Source organism: Brachyhypopomus gauderio, unplaced genomic scaffold (assembly GCF_052324685.1).
Source record: "Brachyhypopomus gauderio isolate BG-103 unplaced genomic scaffold, BGAUD_0.2 sc324, whole genome shotgun sequence".
Taxonomy (NCBI): domain Eukaryota; kingdom Metazoa; phylum Chordata; class Actinopteri; order Gymnotiformes; family Hypopomidae; genus Brachyhypopomus; species Brachyhypopomus gauderio.
The window spans coordinates 47501-55000 of NW_027507145.1; the positions used below are offsets into that span (position 1 = coordinate 47501).

The following is a 7500-nucleotide window of genomic DNA, read 5'->3' on the forward strand; positions in this document are numbered from 1 at the left end:
TATTTTGATGACTTGAATAAATTGGAAGTGGGATCTCTATATCTCAGCTTCAGAATGACATAGCTTGAAAATTTCAATGCTCAGCACTAAGTTTAGGTGTGCCTGACTCACTGTGTGAGTTTGGAGAAGATTGCAGAAAGTCAAAATTTTGGCTCAAAAAAACTCTAAGGGGTTAGTGTGTGTTTTTTTGAGGCAAAATTTTGACTTTCTGCAAACTTCACCAAACTCACACAGTGAGTTAGGAGGACTCAAACTTAGAGAGGAGTGGTAAAACAGTCGTGCTATCATATTCCAAAGCTGAGATCTGGAGATCCCACTTCCAATTTATTCAAGTCATCAAAATAGTGGGGTTTTGGACACCACAGTCTGACAACTCTGAACACCCAGCTTGCATAAACCAGACATGGGGAGCATGGATAAATGGTTTTTGAAGTGTTTTAGTGATAAGAAAAAAAAACTTAGAAATCAATGTATTTGAATGGCATCCCAATTCCAATTTATTTGACTGATGGAAATAAATTGGAATTGGGATCCCATTCAAATAGATTGGAATTGGGATCGGTAAGTACAAATTGTCCAATTCCAATCTATTTGAATGGGGTCCCATTGAAATAGATTGGAATTGGGATCGGTAAGTACAAATCGTCCAATTCCAATTTATTTGAATGGGGTCCCATTGAAATAGATTGGAATTGGGATCGGTAAGTACAAATTGTCCAATTCCAATTTATTTGAATGGGGTCCCATTGAAATAAATTGGAATTGGGATTGGTAAGTACAAATTGTCCAATTCCAATTTATTTGAATGGGGTCCCATTGAAATAGATTGGAATTTGGATCGGTAAGTACAAATTGTCCAATTCCAATTTATTTGAATGGCATCCCAATTCCAATTTATTTAAGTGATGGAAATAAATTGGAATTGGGATCCCATTGAAATAGATTGGAATTGGGATCGGTAAGTACAAATTGTCCAATTCCAATTTATTTGAATGGGGTCCCATTGAAATAGATTGGAATTGGGATCGGTAAGTACAAATTGTCCAATTCCAATTTATTTGAATGGGGTCCCATTGAAATAGATTGGAATTGGGATCGGTAAGTACAAATTGTCCAATTCCAATTTATTTGAATGGGGTCCCATTGAAATAGATTGGAATTGGGATCGGTAAGTACAAATTGTCCAATTCCAATTTATTTGAATGGGGTCCCATTGAAATAGATTGGAATTGGGATCGGTAAGTACAAATTGTCCAATTCCAATTTATTTGAATGGGGTCCCATTGAAATAGATTGGAATTGGGATCGGTAAGTACAAATCGTCCAATTCCAATTTATTTGAATGGCATCCCAATTCCAATTTATTTAAGTGATGGAAATAAATTGGAATTGGGATCCCATTGAAATAGATTGGAATTGGGATCGGTAAGTACAAATTGTCCAATTCCAATTTATTTGAATGGCATCCCAATTCCAATTTATTTAAGTGATGGAAATAAATTGGAATTGGGATCCCATTGAAATAGATTGGAATTGGGATCGGTAAGTACAAATTGTCCAATTCCAATTTATTTGAATGGGGTCCCATTGAAATAGATTGGAATTGGGATCGGTAAGTACAAATTGTCCAATTCCAATTTATTTGAATGGGGTTTCATTGAAATAGATTGGAATTGGGATTGGTAAGTACAAATTGTCCAATTCCAATTTATTTGAATGGCATCCCAATTCCAATTTATTTAACTGATGGAAATAAATTGGAATTGGGATGCAGTAAAATGAGGTTATAAGTTATTTTACAAAACACTTATTTTAAGCTTAGAAAACCATTTATCCATACTCCCCATGTCTGTCTGATGCAAACTGAGTGGTCAGAGTTTTGAAATTCCACTGTCCAATACCCCACTATTTTGATGACTTGAATAAATTGGAAGTGGGATCTCTATATCTCAGCTTCAGAATGACATAGCTTGAAAATTTCAATGCTCAGCACTAAGTTTAGGTGTGCCTGACTCACTGTGTGAGTTTGGAGAAGATTGCAGAAAGTCAAAATTTTGGCTCAAAAAAACTCTAAGGGGTTAGTGTGTGTTTTTTTGAGGCAAAATTTTGACTTTCTGCAAACTTCACCAAACTCACACAGTGAGTTAGGAGGACTCAAACTTAGAGAGGAGTGGTAAAACAGTCGTGCTATCATATTCCAAAGCTGAGATCTGGAGATCCCACTTCCAATTTATTCAAGTCATCAAAATAGTGGGGTTTTGGACACCACAGTCTGACAACTCTGAACACCCAGCTTGCATAAACCAGACATGGGGAGCATGGATAAATGGTTTTTGAAGTGTTTTAGTGATAAGAAAAAAAAACTTAGAAATCAATGTATTTGAATGGCATCCCAATTCCAATTTATTTGACTGATGGAAATAAATTGGAATTGGGATCCCATTCAAATAGATTGGAATTGGGATCGGTAAGTACAAATTGTCCAATTCCAATCTATTTGAATGGGGTCCCATTGAAATAGATTGGAATTGGGATCGGTAAGTACAAATCGTCCAATTCCAATTTATTTGAATGGGGTCCCATTGAAATAGATTGGAATTGGGATCGGTAAGTACAAATTGTCCAATTCCAATTTATTTGAATGGGGTCCCATTGAAATAAATTGGAATTGGGATCGGTAAGTACAAATTGTCCAATTCCAATTTATTTGAATGGGGTCCCATTGAAATAGATTGGAATTTGGATCGGTAAGTACAAATTGTCCAATTCCAATTTATTTGAATGGCATCCCAATTCCAATTTATTTAAGTGATGGAAATAAATTGGAATTGGGATCCCATTGAAATAGATTGGAATTGGGATCGGTAAGTACAAATTGTCCAATTCCAATTTATTTGAATGGGGTCCCATTGAAATAGATTGGAATTGGGATCGGTAAGTACAAATTGTCCAATTCCAATTTATTTGAATGGGGTCCCATTGAAATAGATTGGAATTGGGATCGGTAAGTACAAATTGTCCAATTCCAATTTATTTGAATGGGGTCCCATTGAAATAGATTGGAATTGGGATCGGTAAGTACAAATTGTCCAATTCCAATTTATTTGAATGGGGTCCCATTGAAATAGATTGGAATTGGGATCGGTAAGTACAAATTGTCCAATTCCAATTTATTTGAATGGGGTCCCATTGAAATAGATTGGAATTGGGATCGGTAAGTACAAATTGTCCAATTCCAATTTATTTGAATGGGGTCCCATTGAAATAGATTGGAATTGGGATCGGTAAGTACAAATCGTCCAATTCCAATTTATTTGAATGGCATCCCAATTCCAATTTATTTGACTGATGGAAATAAATTGGAATTGGGATCCCATTCAAATAGATTGGAATTGGGATTGGTAAGTACAAATCGTCCAATTCCAATTTATTTGAATGGCATCCCAATTCCAATTTATTTAAGTGATGGAAATAAATTGGAATTGGGATGCGATAGAGTTTGGGTTAGTGGTGTAAAAATTCCGCTTGGCTTTCAGACTCGTGCTTCCAGTATGTTGCTCCAGTGCCCCCCCAGACATCCCCCATGAAATTTCATGACCCTACGACCTCGGGAAAGTCACTTCCTGTTCCACTTCCTGGTTCGTTTTTCAACTTCCCGACCACCAACGGACACGAGCTTTTAGTATGTTGTTTGTGGTCCCAAATAGAACTCCCCTGCAAAGTTTTGAGCCGATCGGCCCATGGGAACACCTACTTCCGGTCACGCCCACTTTTAGGGGCGGGGCTTAAATATGTTGTTTTAGGGGTCCCACACTACCCCCCTATCAAGTCTCGAGCCGATCGGCCCATGGGAACACCTACTTCCGGCCACGCCCACTTTTAGGGGGCGGGGCTTCAATATGTTGTTTAGGGGGTCCCACACTACCCCCCTATCAAGTTTCGGACCCCTACGACATTCCTGAACTTGTACAAGCCCACCTGGGGTGGGTAGTGGCCAACATCCCAATTGCAATCTATTTGAATAGGCATCCCATAATAGCTGAAATAGATTGGAAGTGGGATAGGTAATCACAAAACATCCCATTTGCAATCTATTTGAATAGGCATCCCATAATAGCTGAAATAGATTGGAAGTGGGATATGTAATCACAAAACATCCCAATAGCAATCTATTTGAATAGGCATCCCATAATAGCTGAAATAGATTGGAAGTGGGATAGGTAATCACAAAACATCCCAATTGCAATCTATTTGAATAGGCATCCCATAATAGCTGAAATAGATTGGAAGTGGGATAGGTAATCACAAAACATCCCAATTGCAATCTATTTGAATAGGCATCCCATAATAGCTGAAATAGATTGGAAGTGGGATAGGTAATCACAAAACATCCCAATTGCAATCTATTTGAATAGGCATCCCATAATAGCTGAAATAGATTGGAAGTGGGATAGGTAATCACAAAACATCCCAATTGCAATCTATTTGAATAGGCATCCCATAATAGCTGAAATAGATTGGAAGTGGGATAGGTAATCACAAAACATCCCAATAGCAATCTATTTGAATAGGCATCCCATAATAGTGGAAATAGATTGGAAGTGGGATAGGTAATCACAAAACATCCCAATTGCAATCTATTTGAATAGGCATCCCATAATAGCTGAAATAGATTGGAAGTGGGATAGGTAATCACAAAACATCCCAATTGCAATCTATTTGAATAGGCATCCCATAATAGCTGAAATAGATTGGAAGTGGGATAGGTAATCACAAAACATCCCAATTGCAATCTATTTGAATAGGCATCCCATAATAGCTGAAATAGATTGGAAGTGGGATAGGTAATCACAAAACATCCCAATTGCAATCTATTTGAATAGGCATCCCATAATAATGGAAATAAATTGGAAGTGGGATAGGTAATCACAAAACATCCCAATTGCAATCTATTTGAATAGGCATCCCATAATAATGGAAATAAATTGGAAGTGGGATAGGTAATCACAAAACATCCCAATTGCAATCTATTTGAATAGGCATCCCATAATAGCTGAAATAGATTGGAAGTGGGATAGGTAATCACAAAACATCCCAATTGCAATCTATTTGAATAGGCATCCCATAATAGCTGAAATAGATTGGAAGTGGGATAGGTAATCACAAAACATCCCAATTGCAATCTATTTGAATAGGCATCCCATAATAATGGAAATAAATTGGAAGTGGGATAGGTAATCACAAAACATCCCAATTGCAATCTATTTGAATAGGCATCCCATAATAGCTGAAATAGATTGGAAGTGGGATAGGTAATCACAAAACATCCCAATTGCAATCTATTTGAATAGGCATCCCATAATAGCTGAAATAGATTGGAAGTGGGATAGGTAATCACAAAACATCCCAATTGCAATCTATTTGAATAGGCATCCCATAATAGCTGAAATAGATTGGAAGTGGGATAGGTAATCACAAAACATCCCATTTGCAATCTATTTGATTAGGCATCCCATAATAATCGGAAAAATAAATTGGAAGTGGGACGTTTTTTACTTACCTATCCCACTTCCAATTTATTTGGATGTGCTCCACACTGTGGCCGAACTGCGTATCGCTCGAAAAACGCCCGTTTTTCAATAATTTATTGCCGGCCTCATGGGGGCGCTAGAGGCGGGGGGACAACTCCCCTCGTCTTTGGGGGTCCCCCCCTCGAGGCCTGACCCGTCCACCGACCCGGCAAAAATCTGGGGGCTTCGGCGCGCAGCCCCCCTTTGGGGCCGTCAATTGGCCACTTAATAGATTGGGATTGGGATGTTGCTGCGCTAACTAGAGGAAGTAAAAGTCGTAACAAGGTTTCCGTAGGTGAACCTGCGGAAGGATCATTAACGGGTAGCGCCGCCCGGCGCGCCTCCTCCCAGCCTCTGTGCGTCTCCTCGGGCCTCTGGGGAAAGGGTTGTGCGCTTCGGTACCGGACTGGAGATCATCATATGTTTAACGCCTGAACAGCGATGGCGCAAGCTGGTCTGTTCTCTCCAAACAGCCCCCCATCTCGAGCGCACCTCCTCGGTACTCTCTGGCTCGTGCGAAGCGCTAAAAAACACGGTTACGGCCGGTTTCCACACGCACAATGGCGTGAGTCTGGGCCGCGAGGCCCTCTCTCTCTGTCGGCGTGCGTGGGGTTTTCCACATTCGGTGACCTCAGGCTCACGGCACCACCACGCACCCTACGTCTGTTGCTATAAATCGGGACTGTGCCCGTAAAGGACCAGACTCGCGTTGGGAGGTTCGCAGGAGGCTCACGCCACCTTTGTCTTCCTGGGCTCAGACGTCGTCAAAGCGGTTGCGCGTGTGTGGCCGTTGCCTTCCATTTTTCGTCGGGTGACGGGTACCTACTAGTCTTCGAACCAACCCCATACAGCGCTACGAGTGCTCTCCCTTACCGGAGGCATGGCGGGCGGTGATGGGGAGGGCCACGTGTGGACTCTAGCTCATCAACCCCGCCTCAGGCAGCGCTACGAGTGCTCTCCTGTACTGGAGACATGGCGGACGCTGACTGGGTGGTCCCCCTGGTGGCTTTAGTCTTCACACCCTCCACACCCCGGTGCTACGCGTGCTCCTCTCCGCAGGGAGGGGTGGACATGGCGGGCGGCGGGTGAGGAGAGGGGTTCACTGTGTGCTGTAGCTCCCAAGCTCACCTCGGGCAGCGCTACGAGTGCTCCTCCCTTCCTGGGAGCATGGCGGGCGGTGACGAGGTAGGCCTCTGGGTCCTTCAGTATTCACACACCCCTTTCCAACACCCCGTTGCTACGCGTGCTCACCCAGTCCTCCGAGACGGACAGGGCGGGTGCCGAGTGTGGAGGGGGCCCGCAGAGGGCTGCGGGTTTAAAGACCCCGTGCTCGGGTGCCTGTCCCTCGGGTCAGGCACTACGGCGGGGCGCCCGTCACTTGAAAAATGGTAAAAACCATTTATCATGTTTGGTGCCTCTCACGAAAAAACCAAGAGTACAACTCTTAGCGGTGGATCACTCGGCTCGTGCGTCGATGAAGAACGCAGCCAGCTGCGAGAACTAATGTGAATTGCAGGACACATTGATCATCGACACTTCGAACGCACATTGCGGCCCTGGGTTCATCCCAGGGCTACGCCTGTCTGAGGGTCGCTATTCCCATCATTCGGACTGTGCCTGTAATGGGCAAGACCGCGGTTGGAGGTTCGAAGGTGGCCCTGGTCACCTCCGTCTTCCTAAATTCAGACGCGTCCCGGTCCTCTAGCTCCCCGGCTAGAGAGAGGGGTCACACGCTCCGTGTTAGGTTTCGCTGTGGAGCTCGTCTCCCCGTAGGCTGCGGCCTCCCTGCCTCTCGATCACCCCGATCCTGGTCCTCCAGGGGCCCCGCAATACTCCTACGGCCGAGGAAGAAGCGCGCACGCGGCTGCCGGTGGGCAACCATGCAGGCTGCCCGCGTGCGTGTCTCCCCCTTCCTCACCAGGCCGGCAGG

General features: G+C 43.2%; 1 non-coding gene across 1 annotated transcript; it reads left to right on the forward strand.

Annotated features, from left to right (window-relative positions):
• Window positions 1-7009: 7009 nt before the first annotated feature.
• LOC143504717 (5.8S ribosomal RNA) lies at window positions 7010-7163 on the forward strand. Its single transcript, XR_013127642.1, has one exon. It is a non-coding gene; the product is annotated as a 5.8S ribosomal RNA (ribosomal RNA).
• Window positions 7164-7500: the final 337 nt, after the last annotated feature.